We start from the raw sequence: 11,017 nt of genomic DNA on the forward strand, positions 1-11,017 counted from the left end.
ATAGAAAGAGAAGAAAACTTTCACTTAAAAAAATCCTCGATTAACACCAGTTTTGCATCCGAGTCTTTTTTTTTTTTCTGCTGCAAGCTCAATTAAGTGTCAAAACAGATCTGCAGAGACCATCAGAGGGCACAGCATTATAGGAGAAAGGGAGAATTTACGGCCTGGGAAGGTTTTAGATGCTGAGCTGTCCAAGTCCTTACAGCATTAATATTACTGATTTGAAGACAGACATGATAATTTTAGATACGAGAGCTCTGGTAGAGTGTAATGCCAGATCCTGCTGCTCTTGCAAATCCCTCCATGGTACTACCCTCAGGGACAAAGTGAAGGACACAGCCTTTCCAAACCTGCCCACAGTCCATGGCTGCGGATCAGATGGACAGGCAGTGCACTCTGAGGAGCAGTGTTTTTACTGAGGCAACAGCACAGACCATCACCTCAGGCTTTGGAGTCTCTGCCCAAGCTGCGGACTCTACAGAAGACAGACCACCTTTGAGTCTGCTGGCTCAAAGTGTCCAGGTTCTCTGTGGAGTGTCTCCTAAGTAAGGCCACATCTAGGTGGGTTTGCTGGATGTACTTGCATGCTTCTTGATGCCTGCAGAGGGGATATACCAATTTGGTGTGCTACCTCCTCTCTTGCATTATCTATAATACTTCATCAAATTTAGGGTAATTAAAGAGAGGAGGAGGATAAACACCTATGTCCTCCTCACTCAATATTCTCAGTCAGCAGGCCCAATTCTAGCTTCAAATCATGGGTTCGCCTGATGAATTTGATAATATCCCTTGGTAAAACAGACAGTATAATGGGGACCTCAATCTAGGTTGAAGGGAGATGGAACCAAAGAGGTGACAGAGATGGTGGGGGAAGGGGCATTGCCACTCTGAGTATAGGATTTGGGAAAGGCAGATGAAGTCAAAACAGTATATTGGAAGGGAATGCCATAAACACATCCACAAGAGATTCAGAGGTTCCTTGAGCAGCTGACATTGGTAATTCTAGCATAATCAAGGCCAGTGGGGCCAACAGTGGGTAGGCCAAAACAGTACAAAACTGAAGACAGACAATGCCTGTACCACACAGGATAAATGGACAATGGCAGACTAACATTTGCCTTTAGAAGCACTAAAGGATGTGTCAATCTAAACATAAAACATGGTGGTGGTGGGGGATTGTCAGCATCAATGCCACTGACACTGACGAATCAAAGGCTGAGCTGCCAGTTAAGGAAGACAATCTTGGAGGAACAGTTCTAAGAAGGTAAGAGTTCTAACTTCTGGAAGGATTATTCCCCTTCATACCTCTTCATAACTGCTGTCAACAAATCATAACCTTGTGAAATCAAACAGGGTGATCTACACAGAGCTGGTAAATAAAGAAAGCATAGTACATGGACAGAAGGCAGGATATGCTTCCACACAGGAACTCCCCCATAGTAAATTCCACTACTTTCAAAGAGAGTCATAGCTTCCCTGACTTGGTCTGTAGGCGTCTTAAAATATTTATGGTGCCTCACATGGTGAAGCATCTTCCTCATAGGTTCATAGGTTGATAGGTTGATACTAGGCTACCAGCCCTAGGGCCTATACAAGCCTAGCCATAACAATTCCCTGGCTATTTCTTCCCACACTATTTACTTCCCTGGAGCCCTGTCTAGCAGGGCGACTGACGTGATCTCTGGGGTGAATTTCCTTTCTCCCATCCAATCCTCAGCCACTCCATTACAAACTGCTTTAGTTTGATGTTTACACTGATTTTCATTTAAATATTAAAACTACTGGTGCTGGCAGTAGGGTAAGGTTAGACTATTCATTCATGTCTGCCTGAGAAATTTTCAATAATTTTGAATAAATTGTTGATATTTTTCAACTACATCACCAAAACAATGTTATACAATGTGGATATCAGTGATAAAATAAACATTTGATCTGATGTCCATTTCATTATTCCTTGTGATACGGTCTTAGGATCTGACATCGGATCTGATCCAGTCACTCCAAAAGATTGAAGTTTCAAGTCTTGAGCTCCTCTCACTCCCATAATGCCCTGCACTAGCCTTAAAGCTTCAGATCTTGTTTACCGCCTTCCTAGATAGACACAACTGCAATAGTCTCGAGCTTCCTTAACAGATAAGTTCAAACTTTTTGTCTATTTCCTCTAACTTTCACTTCCTTTTGTACTGATTCTATTCTTTAAGCTCCTCTCGCAACCTAGCTTTTAAGTAGGGTAGTTTTCTTCTTATTCCCCATTCCTGCCTCCTGTATGGCCATTTGCCCATGTTTCTTTTCCCTTCTACTTTCTCTCTCTTTATATATATATATATATATATATATATATATATACACACATATACATATATATATATACATATATATATATATATATATATATATATACACACACACACACACACACACACACACACACACACATATATATATATGTGTGTGTGTGTGTGTGCGTGTGTGTGTGTGTGTGTGTGAGTGTATGTATGAAAAATGCTTTCCTGATTTCGTTGTTTTGGCTTTTCAGCGGTTATTCTTTGATAGTTGCTGTACTTATTGCACCTGCTAAACCAGGTGTGTCCAAAGAGCCCAGCTTCCCTGAGGGTTTCAACTTCGGCTTCTGACAAAAGACCAAAGTTGTCAGACCCGTCTTCTTCGGACTGAAGGAAGAGCAGACCTTCCCTGAAACAGAGGAGTTCCTTGGATCTGGCGTCTCTTTCACCAGACATGCCTTCCACCAAGAATCTGGCCTACTTCAGACCCCAAGCCTCTGTCGGATCCGACAGTAGTAGTAGTACTGATTCATAGTTCCCCATCACTGTCTAAATCCTTCTTGGATCTGAGGGTTTCCGATCAGAGATCTAGGTGCCATACTCCGAGGTATGGGAAGTCCCCTTCTCGGGCTAGGTCTTCCTGTTCTTTTGTTTCTTCCAGGTATTCTAGGCTCTCCCATTCCAAAATGGACAGGGTGATGCGGAGTTCGCTCAAGGCTCAGATTGAGAAGGGACTTTTACAATCTCTGACCCATCTTGGATCCGTGAGAGCCCAGTCACCTTTTCTACCAGCACCTCTTCCAATCTGACCACCTGCTTCAGAACCACAAGATCCGGATACCTTGACGGAGATGTCGACAGAGCTGAGGATAGCACTTTCCTGGACTCCGTCAGTGTCCCAGACTGACGTGGCTCCGAGGTTGTCGGAGCAGGGTGTGCCCCAGACCTGAGGTGTTAGTATTGACTCTGTGGGAGTGGTTTCAACTCTGACATGGTCAGACTAGTCTCTTTTCCTCAGGGCTTCGGCTCTTGACAGTTCGCAGCTGGCATAGTCTGGAGGCCACAAATCCAAGGTGATCTCTTCAATTTCTTCTAGGACTATTTCAGCTCCGGGGAGGGAGAGAGAGCTCCCTGGGTTTGTCAGCTTTCCAGGTGGCAGAGAGGGCATTCTCCAGGCCTAGACATACGTCTCCTCCCCCCCACAACCTAGGCAGCCTTCGTCCAGTCTGAGCCTTGATCCCAGTTGTCCTGTCCACAGTCAGCCCGTTCAGAAGGTCCTCCAGCCACCCCTCTAAAGGGGTTCCTTTGTCTTCAGAGTCCTCCCCTGACCACCTCACAGAGGAGATGCATCAGAAGAGGACGTGCAAGAGGAAGCAAGTAGACTCCCCTTTGGAGTTCTTCACTGCGGATACCGATTTCAATGATGGAGAAGCATCCTCTCAGTCACCACCCAATGACATCTCCTTCGGAGATGACCTACAGATCCTAAAGCAAAAGGGTGGATGGTCTTCCCAAACTCCTTCTGAGGAATTAGTATTTCTGGAGGTGTTCAGGATGGGCCCATCTATTTCCTGGGTGACTCCACCAGTGGATGAGCTTATTGACTTGGTCTCCCACCAGGCTTGGAAGGAGCCAGACACCATGGAATCTAACCCTAAAAGAACAGTTGTGTACACTTGCCATAAATGTAGATGTTCGAGTGTATTCACTGTTGCAATCATTACATTTGGGTTATCTGCCTGCAGGTAGCCCTTAGCCGGCCTGAATATCAAAGTCTTGGATCCCTGCGTCGGATGCTGTCCCTTCTTCCATGACGTCAGGTCATCAGGGGTATAAAACATGCAGCAGACGCCATTACATCAGTTTTTATTGCCCCAGATATAAGGTGCCCCCATAATGGGAAGCAATTATATGTTAGATTACACTTCCAACAAAAAGCAAATACACCAGAAAGCTGTAATACACTAAACAAGAGGAAAGGTATAGCCAAGAGAAGGCAGGGGGCTGGGAGGGAGGGTAACCAGGACTGCAACAGTGAATACACTCGAACATCTACATTTATGTAAGTGTAAACAACTGTACTATGTTCTTCGTGTTTCACTGTTGCAGTCATTACATTTGGGTTGATTCCCAAAGCTAAGGAAGGGAGGAGGAAGTTATAGAGCATTAGGACCAGATATTAAGCCCTGCAAGACTGCAGTGGCAAAACCAGCTCTGGATTTAGAAAAAATAGGCAAGTGGTAATGCTTGGTGAAAGTATGTACTGAGCTCCAGGTAGCAGCCTCTAGGATGTCCCAAGCAGGGACACCTCTGAGTAAGGCTGCAGAGGTAGATGCAGCCTTGGTGGAATGTGATCTTATCCCCTATGGGGTAGGTTTTTCTTGGTGTTTATAGCAGAAATGAATGCAATGGCCTATCCATTTAGAAATGGTTTGCTTTGAAATGGCCTTCCCCTCTTCCCCTGCAGCAAAGCCAACTAGCAGCTGTGCAGATTTTCTGAGAGGCTTTGTCCTGTCCAAATAAAATCTAAGTTGTCTGTGCATGTCCAAAGAGTGCAGTATTCGTTCTCCTTTGTTCTGTGGATTAGGGAAAAAAGTAGGCAAATGAATGGACTGATTAAGAGCCACACCAGACACCACCTTGGGCATAAAGGAAGGATTGGTCCTGAGGGACACCCTGTCTGCATGGAAGATTATGAAGGGCTCCACTGCTATGAGGACCTGTAATTCAGACACTCTTCTTGCTGAAGTGATGGCTAGAAGGAAGGCTGTTTTCCAAGAAAGGAATATCAACTCTGTTGTAGCTGGCTCAAAAGGAGGTAGAGTGAGCTTTTCCAATACAAAGTTAAGGTCCCAGGCTGGAGTAGGGGCTCTCCTAGGTGGTCTTAAATTTTTGACCTCTCTGAGGAATTGCTTTAGCAAGGGGTGAGAGAAGAGGGGTGGGTTCAGTATTATAATGTGCTGAAATGGCAGAGGCATGAATTTTAATTGACAAGAAGGAAAGGCCCTTGTGGGGCATCTCTGTTAAGTACTGAAGAATATGCGGTAAGCTGGGCACCGTTGTGCCCATCCAGAGTCTGGCTTCAGGAACAGTATCTTTTCCACTTTTCAGCATAGGATTTTCTAGTACTACGCATCCTTGCCTCCAGAATGACATCTAGCACCTGCCTACTGAGTGACGCTATTGGTGAGCTCAAGGAATTAGCCAGGCTGCAAGGTTCAGGGTTTGAAGCTGAGAGTGCAGAATCTGGCCCTCCTGCTGGGACAGCAGGGAAGGGGACTGAGGCAGGTGCCATGGTTCCAGCAGTGACATACTGCGCAAGAGGGGGTACCAGTGTTGGCGTGGCCAGTCTGGTGCAATCAGTATTGTCCTTGGTTTGTCCTTTCTGATTTTTAGCCGAACTTTCGAGAGGAAAGGCAGAGGGGGAAAGGCATAAACTGAGAGGCTTTCCCAGCTGAAGGGCAGGGCAGGGCATCCACTTTCCAAGCTTGACTGTGTTAAGTCCTTGTGCAGAATTTGTCCAATTGGTAGTTTTGTGGGGAGGCAAACAGGTCTATCTCTGGATTCCCCCATTATTTTTCTCAAAAGGTTGAATATCTTTGTGTCCAGTTACCACTTGTGTGGGTCCATGAGATTTCTGCTTAGGTCGTCTGCCAGTGAATTTAGCTTGCCTGGCAGGAACTGAGCTTGTAGGTGCACTTGGTAGCTCGAGGCTGTGTTCCACAGAGCCACGGCTAGTCTGCAGAGAGGGCAAGAGTGGGTTCCCCCCTGCTTGTTTATGTACCACATAACAGTGGTGTTGTCTGTCTTTACCAATAATTGTCCTGGAAGAATGTGGTCCTTGAAGGCTGTCAGGGAATTCTGTACAGCTAACATTTCTTTTTGATTGCTATGCAGGTGCAGCTGACTCTGGCTCCATTTGCCCTGAATGCACTGCCCTGCCAAGTGAGCCCCCCCATGCATAGTCTGATGCATCTGTTGTCAGGGTTTGGGCGGCAGGGGGTAGAGTGAATGGGAGCTCCTTGTTGTGGTAGCAGGCCTCTTCCCACCAAAGGAACTGTGTCTTTATGCAAGGAATGATAAGAATCATTGATTCCAGGTCCTGAGAAGATAGACACCATAGGCTTTTTAGATACCACTGTAGTTTCCTCATATGCAGTCTTGCATATGGAATTAGTAGAATGCAGGAGGCCATGAACCCCAGAGCTTGCAGGAGTTTACTTGCAGATAGCTGGGTCTTTGTGGCCAGTAGTTTGAAGTAGGCTGTCAAATAAACTTGTTTCTCTGGCGTGAGGTAAGCCATCTGGGAAGTTGTGTTCAAGCTTGCTCCCAGGAATACAATTTGTTGGCAGGGTACTAAATGAGATTTATTTTTGTTTATGGTGTACCCCATGAGGTTAGAAGTTTCTTTAAAAATGCAGATGTTTTAGTAGCATGTCCTGGCTTTCTGCCTGACTTAGACAATTGTCCAGATATGGGTATATTTGAATATTTCTTTGCCTGCAAAATGCAATGACTGGAGCTAGGCACTTTGTGAATACCCTGGGCACAGAAGATAAGCCAAAGGGAAGTGCAGAGAACTGATAGTGCATGGAGCCTGATCTGAAGCGTAGGTATTTCCTGCAAGATTCCCTTATTGGGATGTGTGGGTAAGCTTCCTTTAAGTCTAAGGTTGCCAACCAGGCATCTTTGCCTAGCATAGGAAGCAGCTGTTGAAGTGTTAGCATTCTGAATTTTGGGATTACCAAAAAGGTGTTTAGAGTAGAGAGGTCCAGGATAGGACGCCAGGAGCAGTCTTTTCTGGGTACCAGAAAAAGTTTTGAGTAAAAACCTTGTCCCCTTTCTTCTGCTGGGACAGGCTGAATAGCCCTGATACTTAGAAAGAGAGAACCTGCTGTTGAGCCTCTGCCCACTGATTTGGGGGTAGGTCATGCCAACCATTTGTGGTTGGTAAGGTGTGGAAGTGGAATCTGTATCCTTGAAAAACTATATTTAAAACCCATTTGTCTTGGGTAATGAGTTCCCAGTTTTTTGCATACCGGGCAATCTTTCCCCCTAAGGCAGCAGGCAGTTGAGCAGGGCTTGGAAGGTTTAAGGTTAAGTCATTGTGACATTTTTCCATAGAGGGGTGTCTTACTACTTCCAGCTTTGAAAGTGGGAGCCCCCCACTGCTTAGGCCTGTGAGTACCTTGAGACTGTAGCCTAGGTGGTCTGCTGTTCCTGGGTTTGGACTGAAAAGGCTTGGATGAGACAGGAAAGGACAAATCCTTAGAAGGTCAATGCCTACTAAATCTGGGAAGCTGTACTTGCAGGAAATATTTAACAGTTTGCATAGATTTAGCTTTTTCCTCCATCTTTTTAAGGACTTCTTCTGTTTTGCTACCAAACAGGTGGTCTGGGTTTAAGGGAGCATCCAGTAATTTAGCTTTAACATGATCTGGCAAATTTTGCTCCTTAAGCCAAGCATGCCTTCTAAGAACAGACCCAGTGACAGCAGCCCTGCAAGATGCTTCTAAAGAGTCAAAACCACATTGCAAAGTATGTTTACCAACTTGTTCAGCAGAGTGCATTAAATCCTGTAAATCTTTATTTTCAGCACAGTCAGGAATCAACATCAGTTTCTGTTTAAGTAGTCCCATAATATGCTGCTGATACTTTAACGCATGAAACTGGCAATTTAAGGCCCTAATGGCCAAAGTAGCAGAAATGCATACCTTCTTACCCAATCTGTCCAGGGCCCTGGAATCTCTATCAGAGGGGATAGGGTTTTTGGCAGTAGTAGTCAATGTTTTTCGGTCCTTGGGAAATGGTCTCTGCGTCCGCAGTAGGATTCTTGAAGAACAACTTGTGAGAGGCAGGCACTCTGTAATACCGGTCAGGTTTCCTGGAAGCTGGAGGTGAAGTGTCAGGGGCCAGGCTAGATTCCAAGAAGGCATCATTTACAATGTCCAGAACAGGAGGGATAGCTAAAGGCCTGTGTTGAGGAAGGAGTACGAATTCCCTAAGCCTCTTGTTGGAGTCAGAGTAATCCTGGCTTTCCCAGCGGAAATGCTCCCTATGAGTGTGCACGGTTTCACCAAAAGAAAAATCTTCTGGAGGGGAAGCAGAGGGAATGCAGTCCTCTGCATCAGAATCCTCACAGGTAGATAAGGGCAAATCCTGGTAATCAGAAGAAACAGAAATTTCAGAATCCTGATCAGAAGGAAAATAAATTCTAGGTCTCTTAGAGGGTGAAGGCTGGCTTCCCCTAATTAAAGTAACAAGGTCTTCAGCCATTCTTATTTGTTTTTTTAGGCATATGGGCCTGACCATGCGGTTTGGACATCGGTTTTCCAGGTGTGGATCGAGTTTTAGGCCTTGAAGAAGAAGATGGCGTCGGTTTGAAATGCAAGTCAGTAGGCCTGAATACACCCTCAGAAGCCAGTGCCTGCACTGCGGCTCCGGACCCATCCAAGGTAAAGACATCCGCAGGTTCCATGGTCGAAGAAGCATCTCGCGGCATACTGGACTCCGAATGGGTCTCAGTAGAGGCCTGCGAATCTGAAGTAACGGGTATCAGGGGCTGCGAAAGGGCCTCACTGAGTAGCTGGCAACTAGCTTAACGGAAGCGTTGTCTGCAGCTTTGGACCTATACGGTCTGTCTCTGTCTTTATCTTTACGTTTTTTCGGAATGTCGGTAGTCGGATGGCTTACCGAGGCCATTTCTGGATAGTTAAACCGAGTACCAAAATAATTTGCAGCAAAAATAAACAGACGACGAATAGTTTGAGGACTGAACGTGGTCTTTGCCTAAGCAGGGAATGCAGTACGAATGAAAATCTTTATGAGGTATTTGCTTTCCATAGGTAATACAATTGTTAACTTTTACTGACATCGGTTTAGAACAAGAAAAAGGATCCCCAACGGGGTAATTGGCTTTTTTGAAGACTTCGGTTCTGAAACTCGAAAATGAAAATTTCATGAGTCGGCCGACTGGCACTTGTGAACTGCTTCTGCTTCGGGCAACGCACAGCAAGAAAGACTGATGTAATGGTGTCGGCTGCATGTTTTATACCCCCTGATGACCTGATGTCATGGAAGAAGGGACAGCATCCAACGCAGGGATCCAAGACTTTGATATTCAGGCCGGCTGAGGGCTACCTGCAGGCAGATAACCCAAATGTAATGACTGCAACACTGAAACACGAAGAACATCATGCCAACAAGTTTCTCAGTCCCCCTTTGGCTCGCTCTCATTGCAGCAAAGGTGTTAAGCGGATGCCATCATAGTGTCAGTGGCCACCAAGAAGGAACTAGCAGAACAGAGCTTCTCTGTCCACCCTACCACCCCCTCAAAGGAGGCGTCTCGAGCATTGGACAGACATGGAAAGCATGTCTACGCCTCAGCAACCTCTGTGCTGACAGTGATTAACTACTTGGCACACTTCACACGTCTTCAGAGGGAACTGGTCAAAGAACTCAACAATTCTCTCAGACTGCACTTCGAAGCAGGACTTCTATAAGGTCTCTCCCCACCTATCGACTCTAATTCACTGTTTAATTCACTGGTGAGGTTGACCTCCAATGCCGCGGAAGGGACCTCTCCAGCAGCCGGGTCAGGCATAGCCCTTAGGAGACATGCCTGGCTGCAGCTTTGTGGGTTCACGGAATCCTTTAAGGTGTCTTTTACTAATGCCCCTTTCGATGGGTCCTCCTTATTTGGATCATTGGTTAAGGAAACACCCACCCTGAGCGAGCAAGACAGAAAGATGCTGTCTGCTGTAGGAACCAGGTTTTCTTCCCCTAAGAGGTCTTTTTTAAGAAACCAGCTCCGTGGGAAGAAAATGTAGTTCAGGAAATCTCAGAGTTCTTTTCCAGACATTAACAAGGACTCCTCTTCCAGAGGTAGAGGGTAAGGATTTAATGGCAGACGCCCTAGGAGCAGAAGGGGTCCACAAAATCAGGGCTTCAGAGAACACTTATCTGCAAGCCCTATCAGCGCTCCTGAAGCTCTGCCCGGCTGCCCTACTCTGGAGAGAATCAGGGGCAGACTATTGTTGCACCCAGATGCCTGGACAAAGCTAACAATTTCTGGGTGCTAAATATAATTTTCAGAGGTTACTACATTCCCTTTTTCCTTCCTCCCCCTCCTTCTGGAAAGAATCTCCCCGAAGTTCCACCCAGTCTGAGGCTGCAGGCCTTACAAGAAGTTTGAAAAATTCTAGGAAAAAAAGACTCATCCAACAGGTCCCAACTGAACAACAAGGATGTGGAACTTACTCATGCTTCTTTTTGGTACAAGAAGAGACAGAGGACCTAAGGCCTATAATGGACCTCAGCAATCTCAATTTATATGTCAAGAAGTCAAAGTTCTGGATGGTGACGGTTCAGTCCATTCTGCCATTGCTGCACCAGGATGACTGGATGTGCTCAATAGATCTCCAGGATGTGTACCATCATATAAAGATTGACAGTCACTCCAGGAGATATCTGTTTCAGCTGGGAGCCAATCATTACCAATTCAGAGCACTACCTTTCAGACTCACCACAGCTCCCCCGGTTAAATGTATGTTGTTGGTGGTGGCAGCTCTGGATTCCAGGTGTTTCCGTATCAGATGATTGGCTCCTGACAGTATTACTGAGGCATCAAATGGTACTAGCCACACAATACCCGTTGCACATTTTTAGCCATTTGGGAATAACAATAAACTTGGCAAAGCCAAAACTGACATCTGTGTATACAACAGAGTTTGTGG

The 11,017-nt window shown here is 45.8% G+C and overlaps 1 protein-coding gene across 4 annotated transcripts in view; it reads right to left on the reverse strand.

Annotated features, from left to right (window-relative positions):
• SNX4 (sorting nexin 4) overlaps positions 1 to 11,017 on the reverse strand; it is a 2,225,118-nt gene that overhangs the window by 487,951 nt on the left and 1,726,150 nt on the right. The gene's annotated exons all lie outside the window — the stretch shown is intronic.

The sequence above is a fragment of the Protopterus annectens genome, chromosome 6.part0, assembly GCF_019279795.1.
Source record: "Protopterus annectens isolate FY-2018-M chromosome 6.part0, PAN1.0, whole genome shotgun sequence".
Taxonomy (NCBI): Eukaryota; Metazoa; Chordata; order Ceratodontiformes; family Protopteridae; genus Protopterus; species Protopterus annectens.